The sequence below is a fragment of the Sus scrofa genome, chromosome 15 (genome assembly GCF_000003025.6).
Source record: "Sus scrofa isolate TJ Tabasco breed Duroc chromosome 15, Sscrofa11.1, whole genome shotgun sequence".
Classification (NCBI taxonomy): Eukaryota; Metazoa; Chordata; class Mammalia; order Artiodactyla; family Suidae; genus Sus; species Sus scrofa.
Window position 1 is genome coordinate 16,073,577 of NC_010457.5, and position 18,672 is coordinate 16,092,248.

The 18,672-nt window shown below is 38.0% G+C and overlaps 1 pseudogene; it reads left to right on the plus strand.

Moving 5' to 3' along the window:
- LOC100625986 lies at nt 10,543–12,833 on the plus strand (annotated as a pseudogene).

Here is an 18,672-nt window from a genome sequence, read left to right on the forward strand (position 1 = left end):
TTACTATTTAGACCTGAAAAAAAAACTGCTTTTTGTTATGGGATGAAAAGAATTCAATACATGAAATAATAATATCAGTAGAAGTGAAGTTACTTTCCACGGAATAGGTTTTAGAAAGATGGCTGAATAAACTCAGGTAGAGAGTTCCCAGGAAGTGATATAATAAAGGTTCAGATCATGTTGGTTTTTTTCCCCCTTATACAGAAAAAAGATTAAAGTATCCACAACAAAATTTTTCATTTTGAATAAGCCATTGAGCATTACTAACATATTTTGCAAATGGAGAAAATGCCTTTTCTCTGAGTTGCAGCAAGATGATGCAAGGTTTGAGGATTCCACTGATGCTGCTCTCACCAAGGTCTGTGCAGGAGGAGGATTACTAAATAAGAAACTTAGTATCTGAAAAACTGATTTTTTTTTTTTGATGAAAGGTATGTGTAGGTGGAAGCGTTGGAAGAACTACTCAGTTCAGAATTTAATAAATAATATTTATAGGAGTTTGCATCATGGTGCAGCAGAAATGAATCCAACTAGAAACGATGAGGTTGAGGGTTCGATCCCTGGCCTTGCTCAGTGGGTTAAGGATCAGGCACTGGCATGATCTGTGGTGTAGTTCACAGATGCAATTCAGATCTGGCATTGCTGTAGCTGTGGCATAGTCTGGCAGCTTTAGCTCCGATTACACCCCAGCCTGGGAACCTCCATATGTCGTGGGCACAGCCCTAAAAAGCAAAATAATAACAATAATAATGGTATTTATAAAAACAAACCCACACATCTATGGTCAATTAATCTACAACAAAGGAGGCAAGAATATACAATGGGTAAAAGACAGCTTCTTCATTAAATGGTGCAGTAAAACTAGAATGATGTGAGTACTCTCTAACACCATGCACAAAAATATATTCAAAATGGATTAAAGACCTAAATATAAGACCAATTATATAAAACTGTTGAGGAAAACATAGGCAAAACACTCTCCAACATAAATTGCAGCAAAATCTTTCTTCATAAGCCTGCTAGAGTAATGAAGATAAACTAAAAAATAAACAAATGTGACCTAATTAAACTTAAAAGCTTTTGCACAGCAAAGGAAACCATAAACAAAATGAAAAGGCTACCCACTGAATGAGAGAAAATCTTTGCAAATGAGGCAACTGACAAGGAATTAATCTCCAAAATAAACCAACAACTCATGCAGCTCAATGTCAAAAAGACAAACAAGCCAGTCAAAAAAATGGGCAGAAGATCTTAATAGACCTTTCTCCAAAAAAGACATACAGCTGGCAAAAAACAAAAACAAAACAAAACAAACTAAAAAAAAAAAAATGAAAAGATGCTTAACATTGCTAATAGAGAAATGCAAATGAAAACTACAATGAGGTAACACCTTACATCAGTCAGAATAGCCATCATCAAAAATATATACAAACAACTAGAACAAACAATCTGAAAATTTTATGGAGCCATAAAAGACCCAGAATTGCCAAAGCAATCCTGAGGAGCAAAAAGCAAGCAGGAGGCATAACTCTCCCAGACTTCAGGCAGTATTACAAAGCCACAGTCATCAAGACAGTGTGGTACTGCTACCAAAACAGACATACAAACCAATGGAACAGAATAGAAAACCCCAAAATAAACCCAGACACCTATGATCAATTAATCTTTGATAAAGGAGGCAAGAACATAAAATGGGAAAAAGACAGTTTTTTCATCAATGGTGCTGGGAAAACTGGGCAGCAGCATGCAAATCAATGAAACTGGAACACACCCTCATACCATGCACAAAATAAACTCAAAATTGCTTAAAGACTTAAACATAAGACAAGATACCCTCTGACTCCTGGGAGAGAACATAGGCAAAACATTCTCTGACATCTACCTTATGAATATTTTCTCAGGTCAGTCTCCCAAGGCAACAGAAATAAAAGCAAAAATAAACCAATGGGACCTACTCAAACTGACAAGTTTTGCACAGCAAAGGAAACAACACACACACACACACACACAAATCAAAAAGACAACTTACAGAATGAGAGAAAATAGCTTCAAACAATGCAACTGACAAGGGCTTAATCTCTAGAATATACAAACAACTTACACAACTCAACAGCAAAAAAACCAACAACCCAATTGAAAAATGGGTAAAAGACCTGAATAGACATTTCTCCAAAGAAGATATACAGATGGCCAAGAAGCACATGGAAAAAAAATGCTCAACATCACTGATTATTAGAGGAATGCAAATTAAGACTACAATGAAGTATCACCTCAAACCAGTTGGAATGGCCCCCATTAATAAGTCCACAAATATCAAATGCTGGAGAGGGTGTGGAGAAAAGAGAATCCTCCTACACTGTTGGTGGGAATGTAAATTGGTACAAACACTATGGAAAACAGTGTGGAGGTATCTTAAAAAACTAAATATAGAACTACCATATTACCCAGCAATCCTACTCTTGAGCAATATCTGGACAAAACTTTCCTTGAAAAAATACATGCACCCGCATGTTCACTGCCGCACTAGTCACAATAGCCAAGACATGGAAACAACCTAAATGTCCATTGACAGATGACTGGATTAGGAAGATGTGGTATATATACACAACGGAATACTACTCAGCCATAAAAAAGAACGAAGTCATGCCATTTGCAGCAACATGGATGGAACTAGAGACTCTCACACTGAGTGAAGTCAGTCAGAAAGAGAAAGACAAATACCATATGATATCACTTATATCTGGAATCTAATATACATCACAAATGAACCTTTCCACAGAAAAGAAATTCATGGACTTGGAGAACAGACTTGTGATTGCCAAGGGAGAGGGGGAAGGAGTGGGATGCACTGGGAATCTGCAGTTAATATATGCCAGCTATTGCCTTTGGAATGGATAAGCAATGAGATCCTGCTGTATAGCACTGGGAACTATATCTAATCACTTACGATGGAGCATGAATGAGGATAATGTGAGAAAAAAATGTATACATGTATGTGTGACTGGGTCACCTTGCTGTACAGTATGAAAATTGACAGAACACTGTAAATCAGCTATAATGAAAAAAATAAAAATCATTTGAAAAAAACAATCTACAAACAATAAATGCTGGAGAGGGTATGGAAAAAAGGGAACCCTCCTACACTACTGGTGGGAATGCAAATTGGTACAACCACTATGAAGAACATTATGGAGGTTACTTATAAAACTAAAAATAGAACTACCATATGATCCAGCAATCCCACTCCTGGACATATATCCAGAGAAAAGCATGATTCGAAAAGATACATACATCTCAATGTTCATTGCAGAACTACTTACAATAGCCAAGAAATGGAAACAACCTAAATGTCCATCAACAGAGGATTTGATAAAGAAGACGTGGGGAGTTCCCGTCGTGGCGCAGTGGTTAACGAATCCGACTAGGAACCATGAGGTCGCGGGTTCGGTCCCTGCCCTTGCTCAGTGGGTTAACGATCCGGCGTTGCCGTGAGCTGTGGTGTAGATTGCAGACGCGGCTCGGATCCCGCGTTGCTGTGGCTCTGGTGTAGGCCGGTGGCTACAGCTCCGATTCAACCCCTAGCCTGGGAACCTCCATATGCCGCGGAAGCGGCCCAAGAGATAGCAACAACAACAACAACAAACAACAACAACAAAAGACAAAAAGACAAAAAGACAAAAAAAAAAAAAAAAAAAGAAGACGTGGTACATATACACAGAGGAATATTATTCAGCCACAAAAAGAATGAAGTAATGCCATTTGCAGCAACATGGATGGACCTAGAAATTATGATACCATGTTAAGTAAGTCAGACAGAGAAAGACAAAATCATATGATATAACTAATATGTGGAATCTAATAAAAAATGAACTTACAATACAGACTCACAGATTTTGAAACCAAATTCATGGTTAGCAAAGGGGAAATGTGAGGTGGGAGTGATAAATTAGGGGGTTGGGATTGATGTATACACATCATGATGTATAAAATAGATAGGTAATAAAGACCTACTGTGTACACAGGGTACTTTAGTAAATACGGTTTAATAACCAATATGGGAAGAGAATCTGAAAAAGAGTGGCTATGTGTATATGTATAATTGATTTAATTTGCTGTACACTTGAAGCTAACACAACTCTCTACATCAACTACACTGCAATAAAATTTATTTAGAAAAAAAACCCACAGTATAGTTTTGGCACAGAGGCAGAAATATACATCAGTGGAATAGGATAGAAAGCTGAGAAATAAACGCATGCACTTATGGTCAACTAATCAGTGAGAAAGGAGGCAAGAATATACAATGAAGAAAAGAAAGTCTCTTCAGTAAGTGGTGCTTTGAAAACTGGACAGCTACATGTAAAATGAAATTAGAACACTCTAACACCATACACAAAAATAAACTCAAAATGGATTAAAGACCTAAATATAAGACAGGATACTATAAAACTCTTAGAGGAAAACATAAGCAGAACATTCTCTGACATAAATTGAAGAAAATCTTTTTGGATCTACCTCCTAGAATAATGAAAATAAAAACAAAAATAAACAAATGGGACTTAGGAGTTCCCATCTTGGCTCAGTGGTTAATGAATCCAACTAGGAACCATGAGGTTGCGGGTTTGATCCCTGGCCTTGCTCAGTGGGTTAATGATCCGGCGTTGCCTGAGCTGTGGTGTAGGTTGCAGACGGGGCTCAGATCCCACGCTGCTGTGGCTGTGAACATCCATGTGCCACGGGTGTGGCTCTAGAAATGGCAAAAAGACAGAACAAAAAATGGTATCTAATGAAACTTAAAACCTTTTGCACAGAAAAGAAAACCATAAACAAAATGAAAAGATAACCCACTGAATGGGAGAAGATCTTTGCAAGAGAAGCAACTGACAAGAGATTAATCTCCAAAATATACCAACAATTCTTGCAGCTCAATAACAAAACGTCAAATAACTCAATCAAAAAATGGGAAGATCTAAACAGACTTTTTTTTTTTTTCCCACTGTACAGCAAGGGGGTCAGGTTATCCTTAGATGTATACATTACATTTTTCCCCCAGCCTTTCTTCTATTGCAACATGAGTATCTAGACATAGTTCTCAATGATACTCAGCAGGATCTCCTTGTAAATCTATTCTAAGTTGTGTCTGATAAGCCCAAGCTCCCGATCCCTCCCACTCCCCCCCCCATCAGGCAGCCACAAGTCTCTTCTCGAAGTCCATGATTTTCTTTTCTGAGGAGATGTTCATTTGTGCTGGATATTAAATTCCAGTTATAAGTGATATCATATGGTATTTGTCTTTGTCTTTCTGGCTCATTTCACTCAGGATGAGATTCTCTAGTTCCATCCATGTTGCTGCAAATGGCATTATGTCATTCTTTTTTATGGCTGAGTAGTATTCCATTGTGTATATATACCACCTCTTCCGAATCCAATCATCTGTCGATGGACATTTGGGTTGTTTCCATGTCCTGGCTATTGTGAATAGTGCTGCAATGAACATGCCGGTGCATGTGTCTCTTTTAAGTAGAGTTTTGTCTGGATAGATGCCCAAGAGTGGGATCGCAGGGTCATATGGAAGTTCTATGTATAGATTTCTAAGGTATCTCCAAACTGTTCTCCATAGTGGCTGTACCAGCTTACATTCCCACTAACAGTGCAGGAGGGTTCCCTTTTCTCCACAGCCCCTCCAGCACTTGTTATTTGTGGATTTATTAATGATGGCCATTCTGACTGGTGTGAGGTGATATCTCATGGTAGTTTTGATTTGCATTTCTCTTATAACCAGCGATGTTGAGCATTTTTTCATGTGTTTGCTGGCCATCTGTATATCTTCTTTGGAGAAATGTCTATTCAGGTCTTTTAAACAGACTTTTTTTTTTTTTTTTTTGTCTTTTTGCCATTTCTTGGGCCGCTCCCGCAGCATATGGAGGTTCCCAGGCTAGGGGTCTAATCGGAGCTGTAGCTGCCAGCCTACGCCAGAGCCACAGCAACACGGGATCCGAGCCGTGTCTGCGACCTACACCACAGCATTAACCCACTGAGCAAGGGCAGGGATCGAACCCGCAACCTCATGGTTCCTAGTCAGATTCATTAACCACTGCGCCACGACGGGAACTCCTAAACAGATATTTTCAAAGAAGACACAAAGATGGCAAAAAACCCACATGAAGATATGCTCAACATTGCTAATTATTAAAGAAATGCAAATCAAAACAACTATGAAGTACCACCTTACATCAGCCAGAATGGCCATCATTAAAAAGTCTACAGGAGTTCCCATCATGGATCAGTGGTTAACAAATCCAACTAGAAACCACGAGGTTGTGGGTTTGGTCCCTGGCCTCACTCAGTGGGTTAAGGATTTGGCGTTGCCATGAGCTGTGGTGTAGGTTGCAGACCTGTGTTGTTGTGGCTGTGAATAGGCTGGCGGCTGTAGTTCCGATTAGACCCCTGGCTTGGGAACTTCCATGTGCTGTGGGTGCAGCCCTAGAAAAGACAAAAAAATAAAATTAAATTAAATTTAAAAATAGTCTACAAATAGTAAATGCTTGAGAGGCTGTGGAGAAAAGCAAACCCTCTAACACAATTGGTGGGAATGTAAATTGGTATAATCACTGTGGAAAACAGTATGGAGGTTCTGCGCCAGTCAAAAAAATAAAAATAGAACTACATATATGATACAACAATATCACTCCTGGGCATATATCCAGAGAAAACCATAATTTGAAAAGATAAATGCTCCCTAATTTTCATTGCAGCACTATTTACAACAGCCAAAACATGGAAGCAACCTAAATGTCCATCGACAGAGGAATGGATAAAGAAGATGTGGTACATATATACAATGGAATATTACTCAGCCACAAAAAGAATGAAATGATGCTATTTACAGCAACATATATGGAACTAGAGATTATCATACTAAGTGAAGTTAGTGAGAGATAAAATCATATGGTATCACCTATATGTGGAATCTCAAAAAAGGATACAAATGAACTTATCTACAGAACAGAAATAGACTCACAGACTTTGAAAACAAACTTAGGTTACCAAAGATGACAGATAGAGAGTTCCTGCTGTGGCTCAACAGGATCAGCAGCATCTCTCCAGTGCCACGACTCAGGTTCAGTTCTTGGCTAAGCACAGAGGGTTAAAGGATCCAGAGCTGCCGCAGCTGCAACATGGATTGCAACTGTGACTCAGGTCTGATCCCTAGCCCAGGAATTCCACATGCCACAGGGCAGCCACGAAAGAAAAAAAGGGATGGGGGACAGATAGAGGGAAGGATGGATTGGGGTTTGGGATTGGTATGTGCACACTGTAGTATATGGAATGACAGGCCAATGGGGACCTGCTATATAGCACAGGGAACTCTATCCAATATTCTGTGATAATCTATATGGGAAAAGAATCTGAAAAAGAATCAATTTGTGTATATGTGTAACTGAATCATTTTGTTGTGCACCAGAAATTAGCACAAGTTTGTAAATCAGCTATACTTCAATAAATTTTTTTAAAAAAGGAAAACCCTAAAGACTCCACCAGAAATCTTTAAAAAAAAGTTTTTATTAGAGTATAAGTGATTTACAATGTTTCTTCAATTTCCACTGAACACTGAAGCAACCTAGTCATATAATATAGATACATGTATGTATCTATATTATATATATTACATTCTTTATACTGTCTTCCAACATGTTCTAATCCAAGAGACTGTAAAGTAGGACTGTGGTGTATAGTAGGACCCCATTACCCATCTCTTCTAAATGTAATAGTTTCATCTACTAACCCCAAACTCCCCATCCGTCCCCTTCTCTCTCCTGTATGCCTGGCAACCACAAGTCTGTTCTCCATGTCCACGATCTGTTTCTGTTTCTGTAGATAGAGTCATTTGGGTCATATTTTAGATTCCACATATAAGTGGTATCATACAGTATTTGTCTTTCTCTTTCTGCCTTACCTCTCTTGGTATGAGAATCTCTAGTTCTATCCACTTTGCTGCAAATGGCATTATTTTGTCTTCTTTTTATGGCTGAGTAGTATTCCATTGTACAAATGTACCACATCTTAATCCATTCATCTTTTCATGGATATTTGGGTTGTTTCCATGTCTTGGCTATTGTGAATAGTGTTGCAATGAACATCCAGATAAAACTTTCATTCCAAAAGATCCATGCATTTCTTTTTTAAAGAAGTTTTAGGAATTCCTGTTGTGGTTTTAGTAGTTACTAACCCAACTAGCATCCATGAGGATATGGGTTCATCCCTGCCTGGCCTGACCCAGTGGGATAAGGATCTAGCATTTCTATGAGCTGTGGTGTAGTTTGAAGACATGGCTCAGATCTGGCATTGCTGGGACTGTGTTGTAAGCCGACAGCTGCAGCTCTGATTTGAACTCCAGACTGGGAACTTCCATATGCCACAGGCATCACCCTAAAAAGCAATAATTAAAGTTTCATTGAAGCAAAAGTCAAGAGACAGGATTAAGATGGTAGAGTAGAAGGATTGGACCTCACCTTCTCTCATAAAAACAAAAATTACAACCAGCTGCTGAACGACCTTCAACCACATAGACTGCAAACTATCAAAAGATATCTCACACTAGAAGACAAAGAGGAGGCCACATCAAGACAGTAGGAGGGGTGATTACATGACATAACAACCCCATGCCCACTGGGTGGGCAGCCCACAGATTGGAGAGTAACTGTATCACAGATCACCCATGGGAGTGAGAGGTCTGAGCCCTACATCAGGTCCCCATGCCTGGGGATCCGGCATTGGAAGAAGGAGCCCCCGAAGCACTTGGCATTGAGAGCCAGTGGGGCTCATGCGCAGGAGTTCCACAGGACTGGTGGGAACAGAGACACCATTCTTAAAAGGCACACACAGTCTTTAATGTGCACTGGATCCCAGGGCAAAGCAGAGTCTCCATAGGAATCTGGGTCAGACCTGACTGCAATTCTTGGAGGATCACCTGAGAAAACAGGGGGTGACTGTGGCTAGTAGTAGGCAAAGGTCTCTGGGATAATCATCAGTGTGTGTTCCTCTAGAGGTGGCCATTTTGGAAAAGTCTGGCACCACACATCAAGGCTGAGAAGCCCCAGAGCAAACAATAAACCAGGTGGGATCATAGCCCCACCCATTAGTAAACAGGCTGCCTAAAGACCCCCAGGCACCCAGCCACTTCTAATCTCACCCAGAGACAAAGCCCCACCCACCAAAGGGATAAGAATTAGCTCCACCTATCAGTGGGCAGGCACAGTCCTTCCCATCAGGAAGCCTACAGCAAGCCCCCATACCAACTTCAGTCACAAAGGGGGCAGACATGAGAATCAAGAGAGGCTACAAATCTATTGTCTGCAAAAAGGAGACCACACCACAAACCTATAGAAAATGAAATGGCAGAGAAATATAACTCAGAAAAGGGAGTAAGAAAAAAAAAAACAGAAAAACAACTAAGTGATCTGGAGATTATCAGCCTCCATGAAAAAGATTTTAGACTGATGATAGTGAAGATGATTAAAGACATTGGAAATAAACTGGAGGCAAAGATTGATATATTACAGGAGACACTGAGCAAAGAAATACAAGATTTAAAACTTAAGCAAGCAGAGATGCAAAATACAATAACTAAAATAAAAAATTCATTAGAAACAACTAATAGAATACAGGATGCAGAAGAATGAATAAACAAGGTGGAGGACAGACTAGTGGAAATCACTGATGTGGAACAGAAAAGAGAAAAAAGATTGAAAAGAAATGAAGAAGCATGATAATATGAGAAAAAAGAATGTATACATGTATGTGTAACTGAGTCATCATGCTCTATAGTAGAAAATTGACAGAACACTGTAAACCAGCTACAATGGAAAAAAATAAAAATCATTATATATAAAAAAAGAAAAGAGATGAAGACAGTCTAAGAGAACTCTGGGACAACGTTAAACACACCAATATCCATATTATAGGAATGACAGAAGGAGAAGAGAGAAAGGGCCAGAAAAAACATTTGAAGAGATAATAGCCAAAAACTTCCCTAACATGGGAAAGGAACAACTCACTCAAATTCAGAAAGCACAATGAGTACCATATAAAGTAAACCCAAGGAAGAACACCCTGAGACACACATTAATCAAACTGACCAAAATTAAAGACAAAGAGAAAATACTGAAAGCAGCTATGAAGAAGAAACAACATACAAGGGAATCCAGATAAGGTTTTCAGCATATTTTTTTCAGCAGAAACTCTGCAGGACAGAAGGGAGTGGCATGATATACTTAAAGTGATGAAAGGAAAAAAACTCCAACCAAGATAACTCTACCCAGCAAGGCTCTCATTCAGATTTGAAGGAGAAATCAAAAGCTTTATAGACAAGCAAAAGCTAACAGAATTCAGCACCACTAAACCAGCTTTATAACAAATACTAAAGGAACTTCTCTAGGTAGGAAAAAAAGGTTGCAACTATAAACAAAAATACTACAAATGACAAGGTACACCAGTAAAGGCATAAATACACTAAAGGTAGGAAATCATCCACACGCAAATATGCTGCCAAAATCAGAAATTGTGAGATGAAGGGGTACAAATACAGGACACTGGAGATGCACTTGCAATTAAGAGACCAACAACTTTTAAAACAATCTCGTGGAGTTTCTGTCATGGCTCAGTGGTTAACAAATCCAACTAGGAACCATGAGGTTGCGTGTTTGATCCCTGGCCTTACTTAGTGGGTTAAGGATCCAGCATTGCTGTGAGCTGTGGTGTAGGTTGCAGGCGCAGCTCGGATCCTGCATGGTTGTGGCACTGGCGTAGGCCAGTGGCTACAGCTCCGATTAGAGCCCTAACCTGGGAACCTCCATATGCTGTGGGTATGGCCCTAGGAAAGAAAAATAAATAAATAAATAAAAATAAAACAATCTCATATATATAGAGAGACTCCTATAGCAAAACTTCACCCAAGCCATTCATAATACCATGTTTCAAGTTGTTCTTGGTTATGTGGAACTACGTGAAAGAAACACAGATAGAGAATTCCAAAAGCTGCAATACAAGGACCTCTGTACATGTCACACCAGACAGCTACATTCCATGCCTTGTTGACCTGTGCAAAGCTCTGTGGGAGGTTATGCTCAGCTATTATAGGACTATGGAATGGCATGATAAGCATGACAATGAGGATACTACTTCTGCTTCTGAAGGGAGTAATATGACGGGTACTGACAAAACGGATTTTGATCGTAGTTGCATAAAAAAGAAATTAGAACATGGATTTACACAAATATGGCAGGATGTTCAGCTAAAAGTATAAACCTACTTGCTTGAAACTGATTTGTCTATATTCAAATATGATGATTTCATCTTTGTTTTGGATATAATCAGAAGGTTAATGCAAGCTGGAGAAGAATTCTGTGGTAGCAAGTCTGAAGTTTTGCAAGATTTTATGAGAAAGCAAAGTGTCAATTATTTTAAGAACTACCATAGAACACAGCTTGATGAACTGAGAATGTTTCTACAGAATGAGACCTGGGAACTTTTTCCTGTTAAGTCAAATTTCAGCATCTTGCATTTTCATGAATTTAAATTCATGGAACAATCACATTCCCCATCAGTTTCACCTGGTAAGCAGCCATCCTCAACCTCCTTGAAAACAGTGACTTGTTTGAGCAGTACTTTAGTGGTGGGAATCCATTTGAAATTCAGGCCAACCACGATGATGAAGAAACAGAAGATATCCTGGTTTCTAATGGGTATGAGTCTGATGAACAAGGAAAAAATGCCTATCAGGAGTATGACAGCGACAGTGATGTTCCCAAGAAACTAAAACGAGATTATGTTGATGAGCAGACAGGTGATGCTCCTGTGAAAAGTGTTTCTTGAGAGACCCTAAAAAGCAGGAAGAAATCAGATTATAGTCTGAATAAAGTGAATGCACCCATCTTAACAAATACAACATTAAATGTAATAACACTTGTTGGTAAATACATGCAGATGATGAACATTCTTAAACCAGTCGCTTTTGATGGTATCCATTTCTTGTCTCAGCCATTTGATTATCACTTGTATGCAATATATAACTTTTTTGGTCAGAATGATTCACTGAAGTCAACAGGACTAGACCTTAATAGTAGTAGACTAAGAACAACTCTAAAGAGAATACAAGAAAGTCCCATTGATCTGGAAGTTTTAACCGATCCTACTGCCACACTCACAGTAGCAGAAGAGAGAAAGGAGAAGGTATAAAGCCCTCAACTCAGTCACCTTGTGGTTTTGATATCTGGGGATACATTGTATGGCTTGGCGGAAAGAGTGGTAGCCATAGAATCCTTGGTTTTCTTGGTTGAACAGTTTGAGTTCCTTCAACCACACCTGGATGCTGTGATGCCTGCAGTGAAAAAAAAAAGCCCTTTCTTCAGCAGTTCTATTCTCAGTCTCCATGGCCAGTGAACTATGCAAACCAATTTACTGGATTGTGGCCAGTAAGACATTGATTATGAACAGATGCTGCACCTAGTGGCTAATGTAAAATGGAATGTAAAAGAAATTAGTTCACAGCACAACATATATGTAGATGCACTGTTAAAGGAATTTGAGCAGTTTAACATGAGGTTAAATGAAGTTTTTAAGAAAGTTTGGATACCCCTGCCCGTGTCTAAAATACTTTGGGAACATTGTATACGCCTGGCTACTAGAACTATCGTAAAAGGGAGTATTCAACAAAGCAGCTGATCAATCTGGTAAATGTTTGCCTGGGATCACACATCAATAAGAAAGCAAGACAGAAACTTCTCTCAGCTGTAGATGACATAGACAGACCCAAAAGATAAAGAACAGTACTTTCTCCTCAATGGCATTGATTGTCTCCCAACATATATGACATGGAAGCCAGTGTTTCATGCACTCCTGACAGCTGTCTTTTTTTTTTTTCCTGCTGTACAGCATGGGGACCAAGTTACACTTATATGTATACATTTTTTTTCCACTTTTTGTTCTGTTGTGATATAAGTATCTAGACATAGTTCTCAACGTTACTCAGCAGGATCTCATTGCAAATCCATTCCAAGAACAATAGTTTGCATTCAATAACCCCAAGCTCCTGATCCCTCCCATTCCCTCCCTCTCCCCCCCAGGGAAGCCACAGGTCTATTCTCCAAGTTCATAATTTTATTTTCTGTGGAAATGTTCATTTGTGCTGTATATTAGATTCCAGTTATAAGTGATATCATATGGTATTTGTCTTTGTCTTTCTGACTGATTTCACTCAGTATGAGAGTCTCTAGTTCCATCCATGTTGCTGCAAATGGCATGATTTTGTTCTTTTTTATGGCTGAGTAGTATTCCATTGTGTATATATACCACATCTTCCTAATCCAATCATCTGTCAATGGACATTTGGGTTGGTTCTATGTCTTGGCTATTGTGAATAGTGCCTGACAGCTGTCTTAATAAAACTTCATGCATGTTCTTTGCAAGTGGAAAGGGGAAAACGTGGAAGTTTGTGTGGTGTTCTCATGTGACTTCTATATGCCCTTACCCCTGCTCTTCAATTTTTTGTCTCATTTGATGCATTTCCTTTCTTGAAATGATTTTGCCTCATCGGAACTATTGTTATGTGACTACAATTACACATTTTATTAAAGAATGTACCCTAAGTATATGATTAGAATGAACAGCGACAATACATTCGTGGGCAGTTTGGAGAAATAATTTATGTTGGCATTTTTCTACCCTCTGAATTTGGTTCTTAACAAGCATAGTATGACATGGTTAATGTATAATATCTCCTAATTATGACAACTGCATAACAATTGAAAAGTACATGTAAGTGAAATAGTTGAAAAATCAATATGCTCCTTGTGTTTTTAAATGTTGAAGTTTGTGTTAGGGTTTGTTTGGTTATGACACAGTGATCATAAATTATGAAATTTAATAAATGTTATACTCTAACATGGAAAAAAACCCAAAACCTATGGGAAGCAGCAAAAACGGTTCTAAGAGGAAAGTTGGTAGCAACACAAACCTACCTCAGGAAACAAGAAAAAACTCAAATAAACAACCTAACTTTACATCTAAAGCAGCTAGAGAGAGAATAACAGACAAGACCTAAATTTAGCAGAAGGGAAGAAATCATAAAGATCAGAGCAGAAATCAATGAAATGCAAATGAAGAAAACCATAGAAAATATCAGTGAAACTAAAAGCTGGTTCTTTGAAAAGATCAACAAAATGGATAAATCCTTAGCCAGACTTATCAAGAAAAAGAGAGAGGACCCAAATCAATAAAATTAGAAACAAAAAAGGAGAGGTTACAATGGATATCACAGAAATACAAAGGATCATAAGAGACTACTATATGCAACTATTTGCCAATAAAATGGAAAACCTAGAAGAAATGGACAAATTCTTAGAAAAGTACAATCTTCCAAGACTAAACCAAGATGAAATAGAAAAGATGAATGGACCCATCACAAGAATGGAAATTGAAACTGTGATTTAAAAACTTCCAACAAACAAAAGTCCAGGATCAGATGGCTTCAGAGGCAAATTCTATCAAAAACTTAGAGAAGAGCTAATGCCTCTCCTTTTGAAACTATTCCAAAAAATCACAGAGGGAGGAACACTCCCAAACTCATTCTATGAGGCCGCCATCACCCAGATCCCAAAACCAAAGATACCACAAAAAAAAAAAAAAAAAGAAAAGAAAATTACAGGCCAATACCACTGATGAACGAATGCAAAAATCCTCTACAAAATACTAGCAAACCGCATCCAACAATACATTAAAAGGATTGTACATCATGATCAAGTAGGATTTATCCCAGGGATGCAAGGATTCTTCAATATCTGCAAATCAATCAGTGTGATACACCACATTAACAAACTGAAGGATAAAAAACATATTATTGTCTCAATAGATGCAGAAAAAGCCTTTGACAAAATCCAACACCCATTTCTGATTAAAAGCCCTCCAGAAAGGGAGCACAGAGAGAACTTACCTCAACAAAATAAAAACCATACATGAAAAACCCAGAGCTAACATCATTCTCAATAGTGAAAAGCTGAAAGAATTCCCACTGAGATCAGGAACAAGACAAGGATGTTTGCTCTTACCACTACTCTTCAACAAAGTTTTAAAAGTCCTAGCCACAGCAATCAGGGAAGAAAAAGAAAAGAATCCAAATCGAATAGGAAGAAGTAAAACTCGCTTTTTCAGATGACTTGATATTATACATAGAACATCCTAAAGAAGCTACAGATAAGCTGTTAGCGCTCAACAATGAATTTGGCAAAGTCTCAGGATACAAAATAAATACACAGAAATTGGCTGCATTTCTATATACTAACAACGAAAGATCAGAAAGAGAAATTAGGGAAACAATCCCATTTACCATCGCATCGAAAAGAATAAAATACTTAGGAATAAACCTACCTAAAGAGACAAAAGACCTATACTCTGAAAACTACAAGATGCTGATGAAAGAAATCAAAGATGACACAAACAGATGAAAAGACATACCATGCTCTTGGATTGGAAGAATCAGTATTATCAAAATGACTATACTGCCCAAGGCAATGTACAGATTCAATGCAGTCCCTATCAAATTACCAAGGACATTATTCACAGAACTTGAACAAAATATTTAAAGTTTGTTTGGAAGCACAGAAGACTCAGAATAGCCAAAGCCATCCTGAGAAAGAAAAATGGAGCTGGAGGAATCAGGCTCCCTGACTTTAGACTATACTACAAAGCTATAGTCACCAAAACTGTATGGTGCTGGCACAAAGACAGAAATATAGCTCAATGGTAAAGGATAGAAAGCCCCAAATTAAATCCACACACCTACAGCCAACTCATCTATGACAAAAGAGGCAACAATATCCAACAGAGAAAAGACAGTCCCTTCAATAAGTGGTGCTGGGAAAACTCGACAGCTACATATAAAAGAATGAAATTAGAGCACTTATCCTAACACCATATGCAAAAAGTCAAAATGGATTAGTGGCCTAAATATAAGACCAGATAGTATAAAACTCTTAGGGGAAAACATAAGCCCAACACTCTCTGACATAAACCCCACAGGAAAATCTTCTCAGATCCACCTCCTAGAGTAATGACAATAAAAACAAAATTAACAAATGGGACTTAATTAAACTTAAAAGTTTGCACAGCAAATGAAACCCAAACAAAATGAAAAGACAACCCACAGAATGGGAGAAGCCAATGACAAGGGATAAATCTCCAAAATTTATAAACTTCTGCAGCTCAACACCAAAAAAACAGCCCCATCAAAAAATGGACAGAAGATCTAAACAGACAGTTCTCCAAAGAAGACATACAGATGGCCAAAAATCACATGAAAATATGTTCAGTGTCACTCATTAATAGAGAAATGCAAATCAAAACCACGATGAGGTACCACCTTACACCAGCCAGAATGGCCATCATCCAAAAGTCTACAAACAAGAAGTGCTGGAGAGGGTGTGGAGAAAAGGGAACCCTATTGCACTGTTGGTGGGAATGTAAATTGGTGCAACCACTGTGGAAAACATTATGGAGATTGCTCAAAAAACTAAAAACAGAATTACCTTTTGATCCAGCAATTCCACTCCCAGGCATCTATTCAGAGAAAACCATGACTTGAAAAGATACCTGTACTCCAATGTTCACTGCAGCACTATATACAATAGCCAAGATGTGGAAACAACCTAAATGTCCATTGACAGAGGAGTCGATAAAGATGTTGTACAAATATACAATGGAATATTACTCGGCCATTAAAAGGAATGAAATAACAGCATTTTTAGCAACATGGATGGATCTAGAGATTATCATGCTGAGTGAAGTCAGTCAGACAACGACACCAACATCATATGCTATCACTTACATGTGGAATCTAAAAAAAGGACACAATGAACTTCTTTGCTGAACAGATACTGACTCACAGACTGAAAAACTTATGGTTTCCAAAGGAGACAGGGGTTGGGAGGTAGGGCGATGGACTGGGGTTTGGGATGGAAATGCTATAAAGTTGAGTTGTGATAATCATTGTAAAACTATAAATGTAATAAAATTCATTGAGTAATAAAAAATTTTTATTGAACTATAGTTGATTTCCAAGGTTGTGATAATTTCTGCTGTACAACAAAGTTAATCAGTTATACATGTACACACACATCCATTCTCTTTCAGATTCTTTTCCCACATAGATTATCACAGAATCTTGGTTAGAGTTCTCTGTGGTATACAGTAGGTCCTCATTGGACAATCATTCCATATACCACATTCTACCAAAAATCTCTTAGAAAATTCTTAGAACTGATCAACAAATCAACAACCAGAGTTGCAGGTTGAAAATTCAATATGCCAAAATCTGCTTTATCTTTATATACTATTAATAAACTAACAGAAGAGAATTTAAGAAATAATTCCTATTTTTTATGCATGATAAGAATAAAATACCTAGAAATAAATTTAACCAAGGAGGTAAAATACTTGTACACTGTAAACCATAATACAATTATAAAAGAAATTGAAGAAGATACAGATAAAGGAAAATATGTTCCATAATTATAGATCAGAAGAATTAATATTTTTTGAATGTCCATATTACCCAAAGCAATCTACACTTCACTGCAATCATTATAAAAATTCCAATGTCATTTTTTCATAGAGACAAAACAATCTTAGCACTTGTACAGAACCACAGAAGACCCTGAATAGCAAAAGCATTGCTGAGAAAGAAGAAAGAAGCTAGAAGTAGCATGCTTCCTAATTTCAAACTATATCTCAAAGATACATTAACAGTATGGTATTGTCATGACAACAGACATATAGATCAGTGGAGCAGAATGGAAAGTGCAGAAATAAACCCACTCATACACAGTCAATTAATTTCCAACAAAAGAGTCAAAAATATCCAATGGGGAGTGAGTTCCCATTGTGGCACAGCGGAAATGAATCTGACTAGGAACCATAGGGTTGCAGGTTCAATCCCTGGCCTTGCTCAGTGCGTTGGGGATCCAACATTGCTGTGAGCTGTGGTGTGGGTTACAGATGTGGATTGGATCTTGTGTTGCTGTAGGCCAGCAGCTGTAGCTCCAACTGGACCCCTAGCCTGGGAACTTCCATATACCATGGGTGCAGCCCTAAAAAGCAAAAAAAAAAAAAAAAAAAAAAAAAAAAAAGCAATTTGGGAAAAGCAATCATTTCACTAAAAGGTGTTGGGAAAACTGGACAGCTACATGCAAAAGAATAAAACTGGACCACTCTCTTAGACTGTACACAAAAATTTAAATGGACTAAAAACTTGAATGTAAGACCTGAATCATAAACCTCCTAGGAGATAAAAGTAATGCAGTAAGCTCCTTGAAATGTCTTAGCAATGATTTTTTGGATTTGACACCAAAAGCAAAGGTAACAAAAGCAAAAACAGAATAAAACAAAAATCTGATTTTAAAATGTGGAGACGATCTGAACAGACATTTTTCCAAGGAAGAGGTACAGACTGCCAACACATACATGAAAGGTGCTCAACATAACTAATTATCATGGAAATGGAATCAAAACCAAAATGATATAATACACTTATTAAAATGAATATTATAAAAATGACAAAAAATAACAAGCGTGGGCAAGAATGTGGAGAAAAGGGAATCCTAGTGTACTACTGGTGAGAAC